This window comes from Nyctereutes procyonoides, unplaced genomic scaffold, assembly GCF_905146905.1.
Source record: "Nyctereutes procyonoides isolate TBG_1078 unplaced genomic scaffold, NYPRO_anot_genome, whole genome shotgun sequence".
NCBI classification, from domain to species: Eukaryota; Metazoa; Chordata; class Mammalia; order Carnivora; family Canidae; genus Nyctereutes; species Nyctereutes procyonoides.
The window spans coordinates 19267510-19295423 of NW_026575125.1; positions in this window are offsets into that span (position 1 = coordinate 19267510).

The following is a 27914-nucleotide window of genomic DNA, read 5'->3' on the forward strand; positions in this document are numbered from 1 at the left end:
ACTTTGTAACAGAACCCATAAAACCGTCCTCTACATAGTCGTGTGCTTCACTAAATCAACCATAGGAATCCCATTCCTCTAACCAGGGAATATTTTAGAATTGGGCATGTAAGACAGTTCTGACCATTGAAACAAGAGGTGGAATATGCTATAGAGCTTATATGAGAAGTTTCTTCTTTCTTAATGAGAAGTACACTAAGTAGGGCTCCTTGAAGAAATTACTAATTTCAGGTCTGGGACAGAGAATGTACAAAGTAAGCATAGGAAATCTTGCTTTTCTGGAAAGCAAAGAACTTTCAAAGATGAATGGAGTCGTATCAAAAGGATACAACAGCCACTTTAATAAAGGGTCTCCCACGACTAGAATTGGGATTTGAGTTTCAGAAGAATAAGGATTATAATTGATTGAAACCTTTTGAATATATAAAAATCCAAGAGCACAAAATACTATTTTTAAAAAAGAAAGCCAAAACAAGTTCAATTGTCACCATTACCCCTAAAACCTAACTTTGAAAATTGGTAATTAAATGTTAAGAGTCAAGCGTCAACTATTTATCTTGCCTCTCTAGTACTTCAAGGTAATAATAAATAATCCTAGTTGATCTTCCTCTTTCCATTAGAGTCTGAGCTAATAAATATCATTTTGTAAACACTAATAAAACAATTGATTCAGGTAACTATCTCAGGTGAGGGTTGATACTTTGGTATCAAATTATTTACTAGTTGCAAGGAAAATGTTATTATAAAACCCCCTTATTTTAGCATGACTAAGAATTGAGCTATCAGATATTATCTGATTCTTAATATGATGCAATAAGTACATATCACCTATTAAGTATTTTTTTCTAAAATTTTTTATCTGAATCTATACAACTCTTTAGATCTAACATCAAGTTTCCAGAAAATATGAAGGACAGAAATACACTTCAAAGAAACAATCAAACAAAACCTGAATTTGAGTCATTCTGTAGGACAACAGAACTGGGCCATTCAACATTTCAATTTTATGGAAAAAAAGAAGGGAGGCAATATTCTAGAATCATGACTAAAAGAGATTTAAGATATATAACAATAATATATAATGAATGATCCTTGATTGGATTTTGGTACGAACTAGCCTGCCATAAAAGACATTTTGGGGGAAATTGTGAAATTAGAATATGGACCAGAATATTAGATGCTCTTAAGGGATAGTTATTAACATCAGGAATGACAATAATATGGTGGTTAGATAGGGAAATATCCTTGTTTTTCAGAGATGCATTACAAAGATATTTCATGATGTCAATAATTTAAAATTATTCATCACAAAATAGATGAAGCAAGTATGTCAAAATGTTAACAATGATTACATCTATGTGATGGATAGAGATAATTTTTATTTGATCCTTTCTACTTTCATGAGCAAACGAACTTTAAACAGTCCCCAAAAAGTGATGAACAGTCTCTATTCTACTGTATATTATTGTGTCTGCATATAAACCTGTAAAGTAAGGCAGTCATCTTGATACCATCAGGAAAACAAGCCTGATGGGAAAAGAGAAGATCAGGGAGATGTAAAAGCTGGGTTCCTGATGACACTGCTGAACCACTGACTTACTCAACCCTGAACACCTACTGGGCTTCTTAAAATGTGAGGTAATATATTTTTCTTATTACTTATACCATTTTGAATTCCCAAATCCAGAAATATCCCCAATAACACCATTATCGAAAATCAACTTCTGGGGCACCTGGGTGGCTCAGTCAGTAAGCATCTGCCTTTGGCTCAGGTCACGATCCCAGGGTCCGGAGATGAAGCCTTGCATCTGGCTCTCTGCTCAGTGGGGAGTCTGCTTCTCCCTCTCCCTCTGCCTGCCACTCCCCCTGCTTGTAGTGCATGCACATGCATACTCTCTGTGTGTGTCAAATAAAGAAAGTAAATCTTAAAAAAAAAAGAATATCAACTTCCAAATGCCCTATACCTGCTTCTTTGAATGGTCTTCCTGCAGAAACTTGCATGACTTGCTCCCTCACTACCTTTAGGTCTCTGCTCAAATGCCACTTTCTCACAGAACCCTAACTTGACCACTGTCCAAAATGGCAATTTCCCTTTGTTCAGGGTAAACTAAAAACCTTCAGCAAGTTGAAAACTAGTCCTTAGAATCCACGTTGACCCCACCCAAGGGGTCTTTTAAAACATCCATGAGGGACGCCTGGGTGGCTTAGTGGTTGAACGGCTGCCTTCAGCTCAGGTCATGATCCTGGAGTTTTGGGATTAAGTCCCACATCAGGCTCCCCTCAGGGAGCCTGCTTCTCCCTCTGCCTATGTTTCTGCCTCTCTGTGTCTCTCATGAATAAGTAAATTTAAGAAATCTTTTTTTAAAAATCCATGAAAAAGTAGTATCTTCCTTTAAATTTTCATAACTTTTAATTTACCCATGTCTTTTAACACATTCTGTTTTATCATGTATTATGGATATTTGTAGACAAACCTTATTTCCCTCCACTAAATTCCATGTAGCATTGTGCTGAAGACAGTTTGTACCAACTCTTGAGAAACAAATGTGCATCTCTAATTTTTTCACTGCTGCCATGGGAGCTCGAAATAGGCCATTGTGGGCATATTTATAAGTGGAAATCAGCAAATACTACAAATCAGAGATTTCCCCCTGACAAACATCAGGATGGTAAAGTTAAAGCCAAACATTTTTTAAAAATACATTAGATAAAAATGAATGAACCACTCTAATTAAAGGACAGAGGTTATCAGACTAGATTTAAAAAAAAAAAGCAAGATACCACTGTATGGTATTTATTTTTTATTTTTATTTTATTTTTTAAAAGATTTTATTTATTTATTCGAGAGAGAGAGAGAGAGAGAGAGAGAGAGAGAGAGAGAGGCAGAGAAATAAGTAGAGGGAGAAGCAGGCATCATGCGGGGAGCCCGATGTGGGACGCCATCCTGGGACTCCAGGATCATGCCCTGGGCCGAAGATGGGCGCTAAGCCGCTGAGCCACCCAGGCATCCCAAGATACACCTTTAAATATAAAGACACATATTGTATAAAAGCAAAGGAACAGAAAAAGACATACCACACAAACACTAAGCTGTATTGAAATCAAAGTGGATTTCAAAACAAGGAGTTTTGCTAAAGATAAAAAGGTTCATTTCACAATGATAAAAAAGGACATTCATCAAGGAGATGCCATTTTAAATTGGTGCACATCTAATAACAGAGCTTCAAAATGTATGAAGCAAAAATTGGCCAAACCAGAAGTCGAAATAGATAACTCCACACTCACAGCTGCAATTTTAATAGCTCCCTCCTTCCCTCTCTTTCCTTTCCCCTTCCTCTCTCTCTCTCCCCCACCCAAGTAATAGAATGAAGGAAAAAAATACATAAAGGCATGGAAGACCTGAACAATAATACTTCAACCAACCTGATCTAATTAACATTTATAAAACACTGTAGCCAACAAATGCAGGAAAACAACTCTTTTCAAGTACAAAGTTAACATTCACCAGGATACACTGAGCTAGAAAGCAAGTCTCAATACATTTCAAAAGATAGAAATCAAACAATTTATTTTCTGACCACAGGAGAATTATTTTAAAAATCAATAACAAAGAGATACTAGAGAATCTGCAAATATTTGGTAATTAAGCCATATTTCCTGAAGAAGCCATGGGTGTAAGAAATTTTTAAAAATTAGAAAATATTTTAAACTATATAATGAAAATACACCATATCAAAATTTGTGGGGTTTTATTTAAAGCACTATTGAGGGAAACTTATAGCTTTAAAACAGTTATATAAGGAAAAAATAATGCTTCTACCTTCAGAAGCTAGAATTTATTTATTTTTTTAAAAGATTTTATTTATTTATTCATGAGAGACAGAGAGGCAAGACACAGGCAGAGGGAGAGGCAGGCTCCATGCAGGGAGCCCAATGTGGGACTCGATCCTTGGACTCCAGGATCATGCCCTGAGCCAAAGGCAGATGCTTAACCGCTGAGCCACCCAGGCATCCCGAGAAGCTAGAATTTAAAGGCGGCAAGCAAAATCCAACTTAAGGAGTGCCTGAGTGGTTCACTGGGTTGTTTCTGACTAACAAAATTGATAAACTTCTAGCTGGGCTTATGAAGGAAAAAAGAGAAAATATAAATTACCAATAACAGGAATGAGAAAATATAAATTACCAATAACAGGAATGAAAGTGAGAATATCACTACAAATACTATAGGTGTTAGAAGGATAATGAAGAAATATTTGAACTTAATACCAATAAATTTTACAACACAGATGAACAAAATTCTTTGAAAAACAAAATAATAAAATGTATAGTTTATAAAAATTGACAGAAGAAATTGAAAATGTGAATAGCTTTATTAAATATTTTTGTTTTATTTTTTTTATTGAAGTTCAATTTGCCGACATAGAGTATAACGTCCAGTGCTCATCCCATTAAGTGCCCACCTCAGTGTAGCTTTATGTATTTTAAAGAAATTATAAATGTTCCTACAATGAAAACTGAAGGCTAGTTTGGCTTTATCCGTGAATCCTATCAAACATTTAAGAAAGAATTATGGCTGACAGATGAATGGATAAAGAAGTGGTACATAGATACAATGAACTACTACTCAGCCATCAAAAAGAATGAAATCTTACCATTTGCAACAATGTGGATGGAACTAGAGGATATCACAATAAGCAAAATAAGTTAGTCAGAGAAAGACAAGTATTGTATGATTTCACTCATATGTGGAATTTAAGAAACAAAACAGATGAACATAGGGGAAGGGAAGGAAAAATAAAATAAGATGAAAACGGAGAGGGAGACAAACCATAAGAGACTCTTAACTATAGGAAATAAACAGGGTTGCTGGAGGGGAAGTGGGTGGGGGGATGGGGTAACTGGGTGATGGGCATTAAGGAGGGCACATGGAGGGGGAGGGGCAAGATGGCGGAAGAGCAGGGTCCCCGAGTCACCTGTCCCCACCAAATTACCTAGATAACCTTCAAACCATCCTGAAAATCTACGAATTCGGCCTGAGATGTAAAGAGAGACCAGCTGGAATGATACAGTGAGAAGAGTCCGCGCTTCTATCCAGGTAGGAAGACGGGGAAAAAGAAATAAAGGAACAAAAGGCCTCCGAGGGGGAGGGGCCCCGCGAGGAGCCGGGCTGAGGCCGGGGCGAGTGTCCCCAGGACAGGAGAGCCCCGTCCCGGAGGAGCAGGAGCTGCACCAACCTTCCCGGGCGGGCGGAAAGGGGCTCGCAGGGAGTTAGAGCAGGACCCAGGAGGGCGGGGATGCCCTCGGGCTCCCGGGGACACTAACAGACACCTGCGCCCCGGGAGAGTGCGCCGAGCTCCCTAAGGGCTGCAGCGCGCACGGCGGGGCCGACCGGAGCAGCTCGGAGGGGCTCGGGCGGCGGCTCCGCGGAGGGGGCTGCGGGGCGGGAGCGCGAATCCACCAGCGCAGGCCCGGGAGCACAGGGCGCCGGGACACAGCCCAGGATCCGGCCTCCCCCGGGACAGGCAGAGGCCGGGAGGGCCCAGGACAGCAAGGACGCTCCTGCCCGGAGCTGAGCAGATCAGCGGCCCCGCCCCGGAGCCTCCAGGCCCTGCAGACGGAGAGCCGAGAGCCCCGAGCCCCGTAGTTCCTGCGGAGGCTGAATCCAGGCTTCCAGAGCTGCCATAGCAACTGCGCTGTTCCTCCTGGGGCCCAACGGGGTAAACAACCCCCGCTGAGCCCTGCAGCAGGCAGGGGCAGAGCAGCTCCCCCAAGTGCTAACACCTGAAAATCAGCACAGCAGGCCCCTCCCCCAGAAGACCAGCTAGAGGGACCAGTGATACTCCCCCGTGTTCCAATACAACTTGTTTCTGGCCACTCTGCACTGAGCAAAATGACTAGAAGGAAAACCTCACTTCAAAAGAAAGAATCAGAAACAGCCCTCTCTCCCACAGAGTTACAAAATCTGGATTACACTTCAATGTCAGAAAGCCAATTCAGAAGCACCATTATACAGCTACTGGTGGCTCTAGAAAAAAGCATTAAGGCCTCACGAGACTTCATGACTGCAGAATTTAGATCCAATCAGGCAGAAATTAAAAATCAATTGAATGAGATGCAATCCAAACTAGAAGTCCTAACGACGAGGGTTAACGAGGTGTAAGAACGAGTGAGTGACATAGAAGACAAGTTAATGGCAAAGAGGGAAACTGAGGAAAAAAGAGACAATCAATTAAGGGACCATGAAGACAGATTAAGGCAAATAAATGACACTCTAAGGAAGAAAAACCTACGTTTAATTGGGGTTCCCGAGGGCGCCGAAAGGGACAGAGGGCCAGAATATGTATTTGAACAAATCCTAGCTGAAAACTTTCCCAATCTGGGAAGGGAAACAGGCATTCAGATCCAGGAAATAGAGAGATCCCCCCTAAAATCAATAAAAACCGTTCAACACCTCGACATCTAATAGTGAAGCTTGCAAATTCCAAAGATAAAGAGAAGATCCTTAAAGCAGCAAGAGACAAGAAGTCCCTGACTTTCATGGGGAGGAATATTAGGGTAACAGCAGACCTCTCCACAGAGACCTGGCAGGCCAGAAAGGGCTGGCAGGATATATTCAGGGTCCTAAATGAGAAGAACATGCAACCAAGAATACTTTATCCAGCAAGGCTCTCATTCAAAATGGAAGGAGAGATAAAGAGCTTCCAAGACAGGCAGGAACTGAAAGAATATGTGACCTCCAAACCAGCTCTGCAAGAAATTTTAAGGGGGACTCTTAAAACTCCCCTTTAAGAAGAAGTTCAAGTAACTCTGAACGTGAATGGGCTTAATGACCCCATCAAAAGGCGCAGAGTTTCAGACTGGATAAAAAAACAGGACACATCTATTTGCTGTCTACAAGAGACTCATTTTAGACAGAAGGACACCTACAACCTGAAAATAAAAGGTTGGAGAACCATTTACCATTCAAATGGTTCTCAAAATATACCCTAAAAACTACAGAACACTTCTGAAAGAAATTGAGGAAGACACAAAGAGATGGAAAAATATTCCATGCTCATGGATTAGCAGAATTAATATTGTGAAAATGTCAATGTTACCCAGGGCAATTTACACGTTCAATGCAATCCCTATCAAAATACCATGGACTTTCTTCAGAGACTTAGAACAAATTATTTTAAGATTTGTGTGGAATCAGAAAAGACCCCAAACAGCCAGGGGAATTTTAAAAAAAAGAAAACCATATCTGGGGGCATCACAATGCCAGATTTCAGGTTGTACTACAAAGCTGTGTTCATCAAGACAGTGTGGTACTGGCACAAAAACAGACATATAGATCAATGGAACAGAACAGAGAACCCAGAAGTGGACCCTGAACTTTATGCTCAACTAATATACGATAAAGGAGGAAAGACGATCCACTAGAAGAAAGACAGTCTCTTCAATAAATGGTGCTGGGAAAATTGGACATCCACATGCAGAAGAATGAAACTGGACCACTCTCTTGCACCATACACAAAGATAAACTCAAAATAGATGAAAGATCTAAATGTGAGACAAGATTCCATCAAAATCCCAGAGAAGAACTCAGGCAACACCCTTTTTGAACTTGGCCACAGTAACCGGAGGACAAACAGTGTATGTTCTCATTCATTTGGGGAATATGAATAATAGCGAAAGGGAATATAAGGGAAGGGAGAAGAAATGTGTGAGAAATATCAGAAAGGGAGACAGAACATAAAGACTTCTAACTCTGGGAAATGAACTAGGGGTGGTGGAGGGGGAGGAGGGTGGGGGGTGGGGGTGAATGGGTGACGGGCACTGAGGGGTACACTTGACGGGATGAGCACTGGGTGTTATTCTGTATGTTGGTAAATTGAACACCAATAAAAATTAATTTATAAAAAAAAAAAACCTAGGACATATTATAGTAGCTATTCAAAACCTTAAATATATACATCCGCTTCACCCAGAAATTCTATGTTCATGAAGTTATCAAAACCAGGTAGAGATTTAATCATAGAGCCATCTATACAACAAGATAGTCTAATACTTATTAATTAACTAGAAATTGGTTACATAAATTATGATAACACCCACAGTACAACCTTTAAAATTATACTGTAAAAATATTCATTGATAAAGGAAAATACTTATGATGTGACAAATTCATTCAGCCAATAAATGTTTATTGCCACAGAAAAAAAAAAAAAAAAAAAGGAGGGCACATGATAGATCGAGCACTGGGTGTCATATGCAACTGATGAATCACTCAATTCTACCTCTGAAACCAATAATAGACTCTATCTTAATTAAATTTAATTTAAATTAAAAAATTTAAAAGAGAATAATTATGGCAATATCATACAAATTCTTTCAGAAAACCTAAAAGGGAGAAATGTTCCAATTTGATTTATAAGGCCAGAACAACCCTGATACTAAAACCTGTTCGTAGGGTATCTCTGACCATATTTGCTTCAGGCCATTGCTTGTCTATAAATTTTAAACCAGTGTGAACAAAGCCAATTCAAGCTCCATGAAGCCAATGCAATTTTTTTCCAGCCTCAGCCAGCAATGTTTTAAAAGTAATTATGAAACTGTTGGTCATGACATTTGGCTTTAAAAGAAAACAGTGCCATTGGGAGCAACAATGATACCACATTATGACTGTGCCATCATTTAGTCACTAGGTTTTAAAGAATCATTTCTCCCAAACAACAGAATCACCAGAAAGCTCTATCCATGCCCAAAGCCCAGAAGTTAGTGTAAAAGTTAGTGAGTTTTTCTTACACTTTTACTGAAATTTTACTCAAGTAAGTAAACTGGCTTATCCAAAATGACTGGTACATGCAAACTAAGCCAGAAGGTTAGCTACCACATTTCCTATGTCTTTCTCCTAGCTGCACAGGAGAAATTCCAATAGCAACAAACTTTCCTTTGAATAAATGACAAAGCTTAACCCTTAGCAATGACTCCATTTCGACCAAGAGTTGCTATTCCATAAGCAATCAAAAACACCTCATATGTGGATACCACAGTGCTATGACACCCAAATCATATTTTGACAATATAACAAAAAATGATTTCACAAAGGCCTTCTCTACATTAATGAGAGGTCCATACTGCAGGAAAAAACAGCACATACCTCATTGAACTGTTTGTGGTGGACTGATATTTGGTAATATAACAAAATATGATATGGGTTACTTTTCCTTGCATAAGTTTTAAACATAACCATATAAGAGGCCTACAGGCAGCCAGCTAGGTGTTTGTCAAAGATGCGAAAAGGTATTTATGTATTTGTATGTGTGTTTGTTCATTTCAGTAGAGTTACTTCCCTTTTATGTTCTGAAAATGTTTAAAATTCAAACACAAAGGATAACATTACCTAGAATTCTAGCCTTGGAACAGGAAGTTATCTGGAGTTTCTTTGCCAAAATGCTTTTACTAAAATATCTTATAAAAGATTAGGTTAAAAGTAATAGAAGCAATTTCTAATTCTACAACTAGGAATTTGTGGCAAAGAACTTTTTGGAGATGCACAAAAAGATTTATATATAAGAACATTTACTGCAGTGTTAGTTAAAATAGAAATTCATTAATAATAGCCTAGGTGGCTAAAATTTTAAAAATAACTCAGTTAACCACATGATGAGGAAAAAAATGCAGCCATTAAGAAGCATGTTTGGAAGGATATAAATATATCCTTTTTAATAGTTGCATATATGCACTGAGTATATATAGTGTTTTTTTAAGATTTTATTTATTTATTTGAGAGAGAGAGAGAGAGAGAGAGATGTGTACATCGGAGCACAAGCAAGGAGACCTGCAGAGGGAGAGGAAGAAGCAATATATATATATATATATATATATATATATATATATATATATATATACTGGGTTACATAGTGTCCCATTAAACTTCATGTTTAACCCTGAGCCTGTGAGTGTGACCTTATTGGGAAGTATGATCTCTGCATATATAATCAGGGTAGGAATAGCCAAAATAGTTTTGAAAAAGAACCAAGTTGAAGGACTCACACTATCTGATTAACTAATTTACTATTAATAATCAACAGTGTGCTGCTACTGGCAAAAGGATAAGCACATAGATCAATGGAACAGAATAGAAGCCAGGAAAAGATCCACATAAATATTCCTAAAAGATTATACAGGAGAAAGTATTTGTGGCCTTGAGTTAGGCAAAGAGTTCTTATATAGAATACCAAAATCAGGACATTTAAAGGAAAAAAAATCAACACATTGCACTTCATCAAAATTAAAAACTCCTGCTCTGCCAGAAACACTGAAGTACTTGACCAACAGGCCACGGAATGGGAGAAAATGTTTGCAAAACATATATCTGATATAGGACTTGTCTCCAGAATATATAATGAACTGTCAAAACTCATAAAAAAAAGAAACAACCCGATTTTTTAAAAATGGGCAAATGATCTGAAAATATTTTATCAAAAAAGATATATAGTATAATATAAACTATAAAGATGAAATAAACATGAAAAGATGTTTAACTTCATTAGTCATTAGGAAAATGCAAAACAAAACCGCAGTGAAATAACATTATAAATCATTACAGTGGTTAAAATTAAGAAAACTAATTCTACCAAGTTCTGGCAAGAATATAAAGTAACTAGAATTCTCATACATTGCTGGTACATTGCATTGATGCAAAATGGTACAGTCACTATGAATCACACATTGTGTAACCTTCTGAGGCCTCCTTTCACTTTGCACAATGTATATGAGATTCATTCACATTGTGCCTGTATCCATAGTGAGTTGGTTTTTATTGCTGAGTAGTATTCCATTTTATGGATGTACCAGTTTGTTTATCCATTCCTCTACTGAAGGACATTTGAATTGTTTTCAGTTTGGGGCAATTATGAATACTGCTGCTATAAACATTCACATATAAGTTTTATGTTAACATACGTTTTGATTTCTTCAGGGTAAATACTTAAGAGTGGGATTGCTGAGTCATATGGTAAGTGTATATTTAACTTTAGAAGAAACTGCCAAACTGTTTTCCATAATGGCTGTGCCAAAATGGCAAAACTACAGGGACAGAAAACAGACCAGTGGTTGCCAGAGGCTGGGGTGGAGGGAAAAGTTGGCTACAAATGGCCACAAGAGAATTCTGTGGGCGATGAGAACTATTCTATAGCTCATGGTGGTTGTTACAGGACTCTATGTGTTTGTCAACACATACAGAATTATATAGTAAAAAAGAGTGAGTTTTATTTATGTAAATTATATCTCAATAAACCTGAATGAAAATCATTCACGTAGAAGGAATGCATAGAAATCTTAGGATATCCTATGCCATATTTAAACCAAAGATCTGAGATAGCAGATGGCTTCCCACTGCCTTCAGGATAAAAATCTAACTTTTTTAGTGGGATGTACTCTCTTAGTGGGCTATTAACCATCCAGCCACTGCCTATTTCTAGGAATTAGGCATTAGCTCCATTCAGGTTTCATCTCAACGATTACTATCCACATTTGGGTATTTCTATTATTTTTTGAGCTGGTTTCCAGTTCTTCCCATCCAATTCCATTTACTTTTGAAGTTACAGGGCTTCCTGCTTTTATACCCAAACCCTACTAAGCTTTCTCATCCAGCCTGGGCACACAGCTCAGTGACAGAACTTCTGGCAGGATTCCAGAACCTCCCCACAAAAGCATCCAAGAGAAGGGGACTTACCTTCTCAGCCTGGCTTCAGAGGACTGAATATAAATAGACATAAACATAGGTATATACACGTACAAGCATATGTTTCCCCTAACATTTTTGTGAAGCTCTTTACTGACCTAACTCCTTTTATTTTCTCTGCTGATTCAAGTACAGCATAGCCTGACATCCCCATTGCTAGAAAATGTAATACATCTGATTAACAGCAGCAAAACTAGGAGCAGCAGGGAGCCTGGATGGTGCACTCTTGGGCTCTAATGGAGCAGTTTTTGCAAATTGGATCCACCAAATGTTAGTCGTAGGATAGATGGGAGGAACTCTACTATCATAGCCATGTTTGGACTCTGAATCCTAATAAAATTCTCAGCAGCTTGAGTATAACATTTTGTTTCTAGAAAAGCAGGCTTTCTACCCCTGATTTTACCAGAGGAAAAAAAAATTAGAATAGAAGGAACAATGATTAGACAGATTCTAAAGAAAATAATTTTAAATACGTTTTCAAAATACTTCTTGCTGGTATTAAAAATACCAAAGATGGCTCAAAATGAACTGAATATTAGCCTATAAAGACACATGGTTTTGGCAAAGCAGTCCATGACAACCATTTCCAATGCTTGGGGGTCTTTCTCAATCATTTCTGACTTCAGAGTCTCCCATGTTTCATGCTAAAATGAGACCCCTGCTTAAGTATGATTATCACTGCACATGTTTTTTAAAAATAAAATCTCTCTCCTTTTAAAAATGTAAATGAATCTACCCATTAAGTGAGTGAGTTCCGCTTTCTCAAAACTTTTTTTCTTGAATGTTGGGATTTCATCTTCTCTTCATTCTTTTCCTACACTCATAAGCAAATTCTCAGTTCCTCTTCTAGTGATTTTTAACTTAGGGCATGTCCCTCCCACTCCCCATCCTGATGGAAACCATCCTGTCATTAGCAACATTAAATTAGAGGAAAAAAAAGAGTATCGAGACAGAAAAAACAGTTTGGACAGCTCAGCTCTGCACTCAACCCCTCAAACATCCCATCTACTCCCTGACTTCCACTTGGTCTCTACTCTATACTTTATTTTTCTGAGGTTACCTAGTAGTCTATCTGTTAAGGGTGCCACAACCTTAAAGAATCCAAAAGTAAACTTACCCTTTCTCCCCACCCATTTTCCCAGTATACTCTCTTTTGTATACTCCATATCTTAACCATAATTTCTCAGACATTAAGCCTTGCCAATTCTACCTCCTAATTATCTCTTGAATCTGCCTCTTTCTCTTTCTTCTCACTACTACAGCCTTAGTTCAGGCTGTTTTTAGCTCTTGTGTGGGCTCCTTCCCGTAGCAACTGGTTACTTTCCCTACCTCCAGCCTCATAAACACACAACTCCACCCCTCCCTTCCAGGGCATCCCTTACATGCCTGGCCAAAAAAGTGTTTACAAAATGCAAACTTGATCATATCTTTTCCCTAGGTGTAATTCTCTAGAAGCTTTTGTTGTCTACAGGATAAAAACCAACTTCCTTAGCAGGAGGTATAAAACTTTTTATAAATTGGCTTCTACCTACTTGCCACCTCTTTATCTTCTATTTAACCTTCAAAATCCCACTCAGATGTCAACTACTTTATGAAGCTCTCTGAACCAACCCCTCTTTCTCATAGTTAAGTTTGGCCCTCTTTCCTCTGTGTCATGTACCTAATATACTTTTTATTGTAAAATAAATGAGAATTAATTTATATATAGATGCTACTCATCAGGGAGATGAGCTCTGTGAAGAAACAAATTATTTATTGTTCCTATCTATATACTTAGCAATTGTACTCAATCACCAGATGGTGAATGGATGAATGATTAAAGTGGAGAAGAAATCAATTAGTGAGCCATCAATGGTTGTTTATTTTTCTAAACATTCCAAACTAGATTTCCTAATTGTCTCAAATGAAAAAGTTCCTGCTAGCTGTGATCATTTGAGCAATAGAAACTACTATGATGGCATCTATTGTGACAATAACTATAAAAGAAAAATAAAACCTTGTTACATATCTGGCACTCTGAGTAATAACCTTGAAAACAGGCCATGAAATTTCCCCATTAAAAAAATCCCAATGATGAGGTCTCCACCATAGAAATAAAATTCTGGTAAACACCATGACCATTTATTTAGGAGAAGAATGAATTTGCAGCCCCAAGTGTTGGAGCCTAATGGAGAAGGAGTCAATACAGCCAAGAAGAAAGTCCCTGCCACATTTCAGAGGACTAAAAATCTTATTACCCTGGAATATTCCAGGTCAAATTGGTCAAATTCATGATGGATCATTCTTTGACATTTTAATAGGTGCAAATTAAATATGGTGATGGATACATTTCACAAAAAGTGAGATGTCTTGCAATCAGACACAAGAAAGTGCTCTCTCTTGCTCGCTCTCTCTCTCTCTCTCTCTTTTAGTAAATACAGATACATGCACAGATATTGAATGGACTCAGGACTCAGATGAGAGAAGAGAAAGGCTAATCTGTTCAGATAGAAGGTAAGTCAAAAAGAGAAAATGACCACGGTTGTTCTTCAGACTAAGTTAAATTTATTATTTCTGTTGTCTGTCATCATCAATTGCAGTAAGGATAGAGACCAACAGGCTGGAACTCTAACAAGCCAGGAACCCCCTGATCCATACTGACCAGAGAAACAAAAGACTTTGTCTGAATATTTAAAATACCACCAAGATAATGGAAAACTGAAGCCAAATTTCATTCATTGCCCCCAAAGAGTGATAATGTCATGCAATAGTGATGTGTCCCTGAGATTGTAAAGCAATTAAATATTTGTCAAAATCGAGCCTTTTCTGTTTGGCTCAAGTTCTGTTTAGGTTTTCCTACAGTTCAATCAATCAATTTATTTCCAAAATCAGTGGTAACCAAGTGTTTCAGTTAGGGTCCCAATGGGCTGGTACACTTAAATTAGGTTAATCTGAGTAGGATATATTTAAAAGGGAACTTTTAAAAATGTGTAGGTAAGATGTAGAGGAACCACAAGAAGCCCAGGGCTAACACTGGAGGGTCAGTTACTACCCCCCTAGGCCCAAAGAGAGGAGGGAAGAAAGCAGCTTTCAGAGCACAAAAGGAAAGAGTTGTGTGAAGAAAGTAGAAGTTCTCAGTCAGCCCAAGGTAACCTTGCAGCAAGGGAGCCAGGAGATAAATATCTCTCTCTCTCTGACTTTCTGCTGGATCTGCCATAGACTGAACCTACCTAGAAGCCAGAGGACATATAGGACCACATCTCAGAGCAGAGAACAGAGTAAATACAAAAGGAGAATGGCTCTGGAGGACAAATGAAAACTATGTAGCACTCCATGTTTTAGGAGGAAACAGTTATTTTCCCAAGCATTTACCTCTACTGAGTCACTACTGCATGCAATCTTACCTGTTAATTGTAAGAACATGATGGGGATGGGGTAAAAGAGGGAGGGAGAGCCACAAAGAAGAAAGAGCTTCTCCTACAGGAAATTAAAACATGTTTCCAACTGTGGCAAATCTCATTCAATGACCATATTTATAAGCACAAAATCTACTCCAGAGTGTGGTCTTTGGAGTGGCAGCATCAGCATCATACAGGAGATTATTAGAAATGCAAGACATCAGGCAGTACCCCAGACCACAAACTCTGGATCTGCTTTTTAACCAGATCCCCAGGTACCTGTTATACATATGAAAGTTTAGGAAGCACTGCTATAAAGACTCCCTAGAGTTACTCTGGGTAATAAGAGAAGTTTGGAGTAATTACAGCTAGTGGGATTTATAGGAAAAGGTTCATGGAGGACGTATATTTGAGGGGGATATTAAAATAGTATTTTATAGAAAACATGGTTTTTAATTTCATCATAAAGTCAAAGAGCAAATATAGTTCATCAGTAACAATATGTAATATTCAATAAATAATATAATCAAAAACTGATAATAAATATTGTTCTATTAATACAAAGTTCTTTCACAATAAAATAAAATTCTTAGGCTATATAAATTCTCTAAAGGTTCTGTAAAGAAAGGAAAAATCCAGGCTGATTTAAAATGGAAAGCTGCTGCTTCAGTTTTGTGCTTTGCCGTCTTTCTCTTCTGAATACTACTTTCCTTTCTATTTCATGCACAACTCTGGTACTTAATGGGTGTTCAGTAAATACTCTTTGATTGATTGAAGTCCAACTGATTTAAAATTGTGTGCTAAACTGTAATAATAGATCAGCATCCAAAAAAAAAAAAAGAAAGAAAGAAAGAAAAGAAAAAGAAAAAGAAAAAGAAAAAGAAAAAAAAAATCTAGTTGTAGATTTCTACTTAGAGAATAGCACCATCTAGTGTCTCCACAGGAAGGTACCATCTCCCATCAAGCCTCTACCTACAGCTCAAGAAAATTCTAGTACTAACATCTTTCTATCTTACTACACCTATAACAAAGCCTTAGATTTATTTCAGTTTGCTTCTTCCAGGTATCACTTCCAAGTCTGAAATGGCAGGAGCGCTTTCATTTACTAGGGGAAAGACAGCTGTCCCTCAAAACCTGTGTGGACCAGCCCATATCCTCTTACCTTAATCCTTACCAACAAACTAAATGCCATCCTGCTTTCCAATTTCCAGAATCTATAATGCCTGTGTCTGAGGGCTCTTTAAGATCTTCAAAGTCCACCTTTCTGCTCAAACAGCAGGCCAGACTTAGCATCAACCAAACTCCAAGGGCCCAGACTAATGACTACCAGGAATTGGTGTATAAACATCCCAGTTCCCTTGCCCCTCGGGAAGTAGGGTCTGTTTCCTAGAGTTTTCTCATGAGATTAAGCACCAATCATTCAGAGTCATGGCTTTTGGGGCTGCCTTCTCTTACCGGTCTCACTTCCCTACTTCTCAACCAATGTTCTCCTCACCTCCAGAAAAACTACTTGTACTTGAGTGTTTGCCTTGTGGTCTGTCTGCTTCTAGGAAAACCTAGACTAAGACATTCTTCTTTTAAAAAATACTTTATTGAAAAAATAAAAATAAAAAATATAAGAATAATTTATTGAGATATGATTTACATGCAAAAATTTCATTTCTATATTTCATATAGAGTATGGAGATAAATATAAACCCATGAAACCATCACTACAGCCAAGGCCATAGACCTATCCATCACCTTCCAAAACTTCTTTCTACCCTTTTTATTATCTTCTTGTGGTAAGGACATTTAACATAACCTCTACCCTTTCAGAAATATTTAAGTATATAATGCAGTACTGTTAGCTATGGGCACTATTCTGTATAGCAGATCTCCAGAACTTATTTATCTTGCATAACCAAAATTTTGTACCCTCTGTCCAACATCCCCCCATTTCTCTCTCCCCTCAACCCCTGGCAAGCACCATTCTACTCTCTGCTTCCATGAGTTTGACTATTTCAGATTTCACAGATAAGTGAGACCATACTGTATTTAGATTATTCAGCCTTAAAAAAAGTAAGGAAATTCTCACTCATCTGTGGAATCTAAAAAACAAAACAAATGAATAAGCAAACAAAAGAGAGAGTACAAATGATGTAAATACAGAGAACAAACTAAGGATTGCCAAAGGGAAGAGGGGAAAGGGATGGACAAAATGGGTGAAGAGAAGTGGGAGATACAGGCTTCCAGTTATGGACTGAATAAGTTATGGGAATAAAAGGCACAATATAGAGAATATACAGTCATTGATACCGTAATAGCATTTTATGGTAAGAGATGGTAGCTATACTTGTGGTGAGCATAGCATAATGTATAGAGAAGTCACATCATTATGTTGTACACCTGAAATTAATGCAACATTGTCAATTATACTCAAATACAAAAAAAAATTTAAATAAGAAAATTCTGCCATTTGTGACATCATGGATAGATCTGGAGGGCACTAAACTAAGTGAAATAAGCCAACACAGAAAGACATTCCTAGTGCTCACTTTGGTAGTACATATACTAAAATCCTATTGTAGCATATCCCATCCAAAGCCACTGGTTAAGAAGATAGGTAGAAAAGAAGAGTGCCATGCCTGGTTTCTCATTTGCTAGCTCCCCAATCTCATCACCACAGGAATTTTACATGAGAAGAGAGGCTTTGTTTTATTCACTGCTAATCACCAACACCCAGAATAGTGCCCACAAACAGCAAGTGCTTAATAAATATTTGCTGGCTATAAGTTGATGTTGTTGGACATAAATATAGCTCTGAATCTAAAAAAAGAAAGTTACCTTATGGTAAACAAGATTATGTATGAAAATATTTCTTTCTCTTTTAATTTCCAACATTTTCCATTATTAAAACATTTTTGGCAAAACTCAGATCTATAGGTCCACATTTGAGCTGCTAAGCTAGTCAGAATACATGTCACTGAAATAAAAGTGCATTATAGACATGAGAATTTGTAAATATATGAGTATTAAGGTAATTATGTTAAGGGTTCATATTTTGTCAAATTAACATTTTAATTAATTCTATTATGAGAAAGGAGATACTATAAAATTTTTAATATTTGCCTAAAGCTACCTTAAAATTTTTCCCATTTCCCCCATAAAATAAAACATGATTTCCAATTGATTATGTCTTCAAATTAAACATAATTTGAAAAAAATAAACATACATTTGAGATTTGTTTACTGACCACACTGACACAGTAGAGCATTCCAGCATGTGAGATGTTTTCTTAATCAAAGGATATTACAAGGCTAGAAGAGGAAAATGACTGAATCTGGAAGTTTAGACCAGAACAGGTTGAAAAGGTAATATATCTTATGTCACCCAGGGAAGCTGCATAGCATGCTAGACCAACAACTATTCATCAGGGAAAGTGAAGTAAACTAGGATTAGGCAGGGCCTAGGAGCACTGGTCCTCCAAAGTGTGACCTATAGCTCAGCTGTCACAGTCCAAAGAGGCCTTTCCCCAGATAAGCACTGATAACCAAGGGGTTCAATATGGTAAGCAGAGTCTGGCATATAGCATCTCCCTGGCTCAAGAGAAAGGTGGTGAGCCTGGATTTAAGCAAAACACAGATTCTATCTATAGCCACAGGGCAGAGAGAGATAGGCAGAGGTGGGTGTTAGGCAGGTTTTCAATTCCCTAACTAAGCAACCCAAGATGCAGGGCAAAGCTCAGCCCCAAGAGAAACTGGAATGGAAACCAAGAATTAAGAGGGGCATCCATGTGGAAAACTGGGATACACAGTTTAGCTGATCCCCTGAACCTGCCCTAGAAAGTTTGAAACTAGAAACAAACAAAGGTTAATTCCAAATGCCCTCTGATGGAAGGACTAGGTCTGGAACTCATGTTTACAGTGACTGAGAGGACCTAGGTTCAAAGGTCAAAAGTCATCAGGGTCTCCAGCTAGACAAAGCTGCAAGGGCATTAGGAAATCAGTAGAAGGTGGGAAATTGCCTTTCTCCAGTTCAGCTGCTCTAGGCAAATCAGAGAGAGACCCATATTTCTCTAAAATGAAGATTTAGCAGAGGATTGGAGGTGGGGTGGGGAATGAATTTAATAATTGTTAACTTGGATCTAGCCTGTTACGCTCCTTGAAGATAAAGAAGCTGCAAAGCACATTGAGAGTGAGAGCTGTGCTTCAGAATACAGAAGCATTTATTATTCATATCTACTTCCAAATAGCACCAAGTGAGTACAAATCATGGTGCACCCAGAAAACATACATGAATTTGAATGTTCATTTATTTTGATCTTTTATTTCCACATGGTCTCAGTGGGTCCCGAACATCCCAGGATCACAACAGTCATAACTAAAGACTGTTCAAGGACTATTTTCCCTCAATTTCATATGATGATAGAACCAGATTCAAGGTCAGCCCTACACAAAAACATGACTGAAGCAGATTCTATATAACTGAGAGGTCCTGTGATTAAAAATTCAAGAAAATAAAAGGGAAAAAATGCCAGTGAAGGCATTGTAACAATGAGTAGTCATCCAGTATTTGCACAACTCACACTCTACCACAAAGTTTCACCTAGAATTTTTTTAAACTAAAATGTATGGGTTTGACTTGGTTATTTTCCTTCAGGTGAAAAAGGAAGGATACATTAAGGTCACATGATAAAATTGTTTCTTTATACATTTTCTTCCTAAGTATACCCTTTATTTACTAAATGCTAATAACTAAGGCATAATACTTTCCAATTAGTTCAGCTTATTATTTTGCCTGTATAAACAGTGTCAAAAAATGGTAAAGTAAATCACTTAGGTTTACTAACATTAAGGCCAAGACCCCAGCACAAATTACATTCCCATTAAAAGTCAAACTGTGGGGGCAACTAGGTGGCTCAGTGCTTGAGAGTCTGCCTTTGGCTCAGGTCATGATCCCAGGGTCCTGGGATCGAGTCCCACATTGGGCTCCCTGCAGGAAGCCTGCTTCGCCCTCTGCCTATGTCTCTACTTCTCTCTGTGCATCTCTCATGAATAAATAAATAAAATCTTTAAAATAAATAATAAATAAACAAACAAACAAATAAATAAAATCAAACTGTGAAGAGAAGAGCAATTTAAAGACTGAACAAGGTGAGTCTCAAACCATGTCCCCCATCTTCAGCTCAGTTCAGTGATGTGTTAATGATCTAGACACAGGACCACTGTGAATGCATGTCAACCAGTCTGGGATGAGGGGGAAGCAGACTGGGCTACTAAAGTAACCACTCAAAAAATAAATAAATAAATAAATAAATAAATAAATAAATAAATAAATAAAGTAACCACTCCTCCAGAGAGGCTGAGCTTGTCAAGGCAGTACTATCAAAACATGTGGTCTCATGTGTTTATGTTCTGGTCAAATGAACATGAACAAAAGTAAAGTTTACAGCTTTGGGGTCATGTACTTAACAGCAAAGAAGTGGTTCTCCCCTGCTATTTTATACCCTTCCTGCTGACTGGAATTCAGATGTTATGAGAATCATCTTGGGCCATATGGAAGAGGTCAACATTCTAAGAATGGCAGAACAACAAGATTAAGGGTGTGAAAAGTACCTGGGCCTTTGATGACTTCTCAGTAGAATGCTACCATAACTGCTAAAATTTTAACTTGAGAAATAAACTTCTATACTGTTTAAAGCATTGTTGATTTTATTCTCTGTTAAAGCAGAGATTACATACTATTACAGCTACATGGCAAATAATATCTTACTAATAATATTTTAAGGATAGATGATGTGAGTTATCAGTTCTTACATAAATCAGAGTAGTTGCCCTACTGTAACACTACTCACCTTAATTTGTATTCCAAAATGTTGAAGAAAAGGAGTTTAATAGTATGTAGCATGCCACGAATTGTACAAAGTCCATCATGCACCCATAGTATATGTCCAACATGTGAATGCCATCTATTATGTGTACTATTGGTTGAAAACCTCTAGACTGGAACAGGAAGCTAAGAAAACTATGGCTTTAGGATTAATATTCATGTGGATTATTTGTTTCATGTAGATTGTATTTATCACCTCAGTTATTAATTTGGCTAATTCATATCATAAGGCAAAACCAGCAAGAAAGCTGGATGCAAATTTTCCCCCATGGAAAAATTGCAGAGGACACAAGTCCTACTAGTGAGAGGGAAGCTTAATGACAGCCAAAAAGGGATAACAGAAGTATAATGAGTTAAATAATAAAAGCATGTTTTACTTATAAAATTGTCAATAAATAAATAAATACATAAGAACTTATATTGGCCAGAGCAAGCTTCCTCTTACACTTTTGGTACAGTGTATGTTAATTCCAAAGAAATAATCAGACAAGTACACAAAGATGTAATGTGCTAAGCTGTTCAAAATAGTGATATTTATAATAGTGAATAAATGGCTGCAACTTACATGTCCAACAACAAAGAGCTGACTAAATAAATTTGTTGTCTCTGAAATGGGATAACTGCAGCCATTAAAACCGAATTTTAGAAGATTATTTTATTACATTATATTAATTGACTGTATAGTTTAAAAATGTGTGAAGCATGATCTTGATTTTGTTTAAAAAAAATACCGCACCATAAAGATACAATTTACATGTGTGCTTAACACATTTAAAATGTCAAAAGTCTAATATTATCTCAGGGAGGGGAGGTATGAGTAATTTTAATTTTCTTCATCATGTTTTTGTTTGTTTTCCAGAGTCTTCAGTGGACATATATGTTAATTTTATAATCAAATAAACAGACAAATGTAATCTTAAAAGGAAGGGTGAAAGGAAAAGAAGAAAGGAGGGAGCAAGGGAGAGGATAAGTAAAGGGGGGCTTTCATATAGAACAGGTCTGAGTCTACATCTAGACTCCACTCCATAGTTCTTTGATCTTGACAAAATTAACAACTTCTTTAAACCTCAGTTTCCTCAGCTGTAAAAACAGAATTAATACTTACCTGAAAGGGCAGTTATGAGGGTTTAATATAATATCATCATATATATTTCCCAAACTTCTGAAGAACATTAATCACTTAAAATGATCAAATAAAAATATTTCCTTGGGAAAATGAGAATGTAGATTTGGATATTAAAGACTCTACCAGACCTCCTTTTAAATAAACCAATTTAATAACTTCATTTAATCCAGCCTTCTCTGAATTTACCTGACCACAAATCATGCTTGTACAGAGTATGTGTGAACATACTTAATTCTGCCTAACACATCTTAGGAAATGCTGACAAGTTAATGGACACGGTCCAGTACCCAGAACCCAATGGGTGCTTCGGTAAGTTTTGTCCTTTTTTCACCTATAAAGGACTGAGACCAGCATTATGATGATGCCAGAAATAGTGAACTAGAATGGGTAGAAGATAGCTCCTAAATAAGAACCCAAAAGAATAATGAACTTAAAAAGAGGGAAAGTCAAACTGGAAATAACACTGACAAATGATACAATGCATTATTTCCCAACATAGGAATGAGGCATTTGCTCCCTAGAAGGGAAAAAGGAAACTGTTATCACTCCCTATGAACATAAAACTGTGATTTCTGTTACTGCTACTAAATGTAACATGCAATTAAAGAAACGAAGTTTACATGTAACTAATATGTTGATTAATCCTAGTACATGCCAAGACCCTGAAAGATAAAAGCAAAACAATTTTAATTTATAATTTCATTAGGCATTAGCATTAGCCAGAGGTGCTTGCAACACAAGATAGCAAGGCCATTTTCAATATAATTCATCTTTTTACTTATAAGTTCAATCATCAGGCCCTACATATATTCTTTAGAGGTCACCATGAGAACTTCCTAGAAGAAAATTCTACATGATAAAACCAACACTGTCATGGGGAACACGGTAAAAATTCAAAACGCATTTTAAGTTTTCACCATTGTTACCTTTTGCTTAGTATAATTAATTAATTAATTAATGACTGGATAAGGTAAAAGGTGCTTTGCATGTGATTCATAAGTATCAGAGGTAGATGAATTAAATACTCTCTCAAAATCCCTTATAGTGCCTGTGTGTGTGTGAGGGTGAGTGTGAGTGCGAGCGTGAGTGCGAGTGCGAGTGTGAGTGTGAGTGCGAGTGTGAGTGCGAGTTCGAGTGAGGGCAAGTGGGAGTTTGAGTGCGATTGCGAGTGCGAGAGTGAGTATGAATGCTAGTGCGAGTGCGAGTGCGAGTGCGAGCTATAACCCTGTATTCCTCTTTGTTATTTTCTTGACATCAGAAAAAAGTTATCATGTGCCAACTGAACCAAGAGAGAACAGCAGGAATAAAAAGATATGAGAATTAATGAATTAGCCCAATCCAATTATGTTCAGGAATCAGAAGAGATCATGTTAACTACTGTGGGTGTAGACAGGCATAATAATGGCTCACAAAGATGTTCACATCCAAATTCTAAGAACCTGCAAAAATGTTACTTCACATGCAAAAGAAGCTTTGCAAATGTGATTAAGACCCCGAAATGGGGAGATTATCCTGGATTACTTGAGGGACCCAAAGTAATCCCATGAAAATCTAAAATCAGATTATTTATCCCAGGTGAATCAGAGACAGGCATGACAATGGAAGCCATGATGTAGTATGTTAAAAAGCACACGAGATTTCCTGTTAAACACAAGAGACCACACATGTGCATTTAACTCTGTTCCTCTGGTCCCTCAAGAAAGTCCACAAAAAAGATAGCAAAATACACTTTTGGAAAATATAGCCCCATAAGGACAAAGAGAACAGGAAAAGAGCTATGTGCAACAAAATTTTAGATGATGAAAAAAAGTGGTAAACTGACCTGGCAGATAAAAGAAGCTGAAGCTATAGGAAACAAAGTTAAGAACCAATCTGATATATATCATGGAATCCTCAATATGCTAATAAATTGAAAAAAAACCAAGTGGTATCTCCAATAAGGGGGGTAAAGGTCGTGTGAAAACCAAAAGCACTCTTTCATAGTCTGCTCATTAGGTGACAAGGCCCTCCATTTTGGGTAATTGATTCCAAAACTATTTGGAATTTCCTCTGGCTTAAAGTAAGTACAAATGCATGAAATTTATGAAAAAAAACTGAAAGAACTGAAGAGATGACGAGAAAACCAGAAATTAAAAGCCTAAAATCTAGAGGATGTGAACTCAAAGAGGTAAGTAGACTACAGAAGCTACATTTGATCTGAATGTATTTTTCCCTTCCCCAGACCATAAACTTTTGTTTTATAGCCTCACTATTCAAGGAGAACGTTAATTAAAGCCCAGGTCCCACTCAACACGGATAATGAACTAGGATACCCTCCTTACAATAAGCAGGGATTCCAAAGAGACAGAATCACAGGGAAAAAGTTAACCAGCCCCTACCCCATGCCAAGATAACAAAAAGGAAAGTTGTCCTGGTACTGAGCAAGCAGTGGACAAAGGGAAAATCTCCAAGACTCTGTATAGACAAATTAGCCTCCAGCACATTTGCAGGCAAAATTCAAATCACTTAGGTGGGCCAAAAAAACTTCAAGCAGAGATATCATTTTATATCTGTAGTTCTCTGCCTTGGATGTTCATAGAGATAACCTAGGTAGCTTTGAAAACTCCTGACGTCTGGGGGCACCTGGTGGCATAGTTGGTTGAGCATTTGACTCTTGGTCTCCGCTTAGGTCGTGTCAGGTCAAGTCTTGATCTCAGGGTTGTCAGGTGGAGCCCCGTGTCGAGCTCCACACTCAGCCCTCCACTCATGCCCTCTCTCTCTAAATACATAGATCTTTATCTCTTTTTATTTATCTGAGAGAGAGAGCACAAGTAGAGGGAGGGGCAGAGGGAGAGGAAGAAGCAGACTTCCCGCTGAGCAGGGAACCCAACAGGGGCTGGATTCCAGGACCCTGGAATCATGACCCAAGACAAAGGCAGACACCTTTGCCACCCAAGCACCCAGACAAATAAATCTTTTTTAAAAATTACTAATGCCTGGATTCTACTTCTCCAGATTCCGATTTAAATAGTTTATAGTCCTATCCTATGACCCAGTAATTGTACTACTGGATATTTACCGAAAGAATACAAAAACACCAATTTGAAAGGATATCTACATCCCTAAATTTATTGCATCATTATTTAAAACAACCAAATTATGGAAGCAGCCCAGTAAGCACCAATAGATGAATGAATAAAGAAGATGTGGTATACAGATACAAGGGAATATTATTCAGCCACAAAGAAGAATGAAATCTTGCCATTTGCAATGACACAAATGGAGCTGGAGAGTATAATGCTAAGGGAAATAAGTCAGGGAAAGACAAAGACCATATGATTTCACTCACGTGGAATTTAAGAAGTAAAACAAAGGGAAAAGAGAGAGAGAGAAACACAAAGAAACAGACTCTGAAGTATAGAGAACAAACTTACCAGAGGGGAGGTGGGTGGAGGGATGGTTACCAGAGGGGTTACCAGAGGGGAGGTGGGTGGAGGGATGGGTGAAATAGGTGATGGAAATTAAAGAGTGCACTTAAAAAAAAAAAGAGTACACTTAAATCATGATGAGGACTGAGTAATGTATAGAATTGTTGAATCACTATATTGTACATCTGAAAATAATATAACACTGTATGTAAACTATACTGGAATTAAAAACTTGATTAAAAAAAGAACTGAATCACTATATTGTATACCTGAAACTAATAAGCACTGTATATTGGCTATACTGGATTTAAAAATTAAAAAAACTTAATAAAATTAAAAAACAATAGTCTATAGTTCAGCTTAGGCATCAAGATTTTTTAGGGCAGCCTGGGTGGCTCAGCAGTTTAGTGCCGCCTTCAGCCCAGGGTGTGATCTTGGAGACCCAGGATTGAGTTCCACGTCAGGCTCCCTGCATGGAGCCTGCTTCTCCCTCTCCCTGTGTCTCTGCCTCTCTCTCTCTCTCTCTCTCTCTCTCTCTCTCTCTCTGTGTGTGTGTGTGTGTGTGTGTCCTCCATGAATAAAAAAATAAAATCTTAAAAAAAAAAGATTTTTTAAAGTTCTTCTGATGGGGCAGCCCCGGTGGCACAGCAGTTTAGTGCTGCCTGCAGCCCAGGGCATGATCCTGGGGACCCGGGATCGAGTCTCACGTCGGGCTTCCTGCACAGAGCCTGCTTCTCCCTCTGCCTGTGTCTTTGCCTCTCTCTCTGTGTGTGTGTGTGTGTGTGTGTGTGTGTGTCTCTATAAATAAATAAATAAATCTTTAAAAAAATAAATAAAAATTCAATCCTCTTTAAAAAAATTCAAAAATAAAAAAACAAAGTTCTTCTGATGCTTCTTGGATGCTTCTGATTTCAAACTTGGATGCAATCAAGTTTGAAAGCCACTGCTAGTGATGGTAGGCGCAGAGCATATGTAAATACAAATTCTACTTGGAGGCAGGTACATCATTCCCAGGTTTCAACAGAAGCCCATAGCTTTTCCAAGAGCAATGACCCTAACACAGAGAAAAATAACAAAGTTCCATGAAATAAGATAACATAATTAAGAATAGGGGGCTACAGAAACAAACTTTCAAAGACTTCAAATATAGGAATGAATTAAAAGACACAGAACTAAAACAACTACCCTTACTATGCTTAAAGAAACAAAAGACAGGCTTGAAATTATCTTTACTGGAAATCATAAAAGGTGTCCAAGGAGATTTGAAAATGTAGCCAAAGAACTTATAGCAATAACAATTACAATCCAAAATTTCCACTCAGAGTATAACTTTAATAGCAGATGACACATTACAAAAGGGAATTTTTAAACTGAAATATAGGTCAGAAGATATCCAGAATGCAGCACAGAAGTATAAAATATAAAAAAATTCATAAAAGCATTTAGGAAACTATACTGAATATAAAGTGAAATGGCTTAATGTATCTTTAAGTAGAGTTCCAGGGGAGAAGAGAAAGAAAAGAAGGAAAACAAAGAGATGAGAATGAATGAAAAACATAGATTCAAAAATGCAAGAAATCCAGTGAGTCCCAAGCAGAGTATATACATATGACTTTTACCACAGACACATCATAGTAAAAGTGTAGAACACTTAGGGCAGAGAGAAGATCTCAAAGGCAGCCAGTGAGAAATAAGAACACATGGCACTTGGATGAGGGAGCCAGAATGGCACCTTCACTGTGGTGAAAGCGAATAACCACCAATTCTATTCTCATAATTCTCAAGAGGGACTATAAATTGAAAACCTTTCAAGAAAAACAAAAATTGACAGAATTTTCCTCCAAAAAAAAATCTCACTCAAGGAAATTCTAAAGGATGTTATTTCTGCAGAACAAATAAATACTCCAGAAGAAATAATTAAGAAGGAACAAAAAATACAGAGCCAAGAAAAAAGTGGGTATGTGGGTAAATCTAAAAATAATAATAATAATGTTCATTGAGATGAAAATAGAATTAAGATACAAAACAAGAACGGTTTATAACTGAGGGGAAAAATGAGATTAAAAGTGTTTTAAGACCCTTAATGCTGTCCAGGAGAAAAAGAAAGGAACCTACTAATTTTAGACTTGATAAATTAAGAAGTATTAAAAGAAAAAAAAATTGTATGACTTTCAAAACTAATAGAAAAGCATTAGCATGATTTAAAAAGCATTCAATATCAAATAAGGCAATAAAAGAGAAATATAAAGCACAAAATATGATGAGTAATACCAAAACCCATTATTCTTTTTTAAAAAGATTTTATTTATTTATTTGAGAGAAAGCGAGAAAGCATAAGTTGATGGGGGAGGGGCAGAGGGAGAAAGAGAAACAGACTTCCCACTGAGCAGGGAGCCTGATG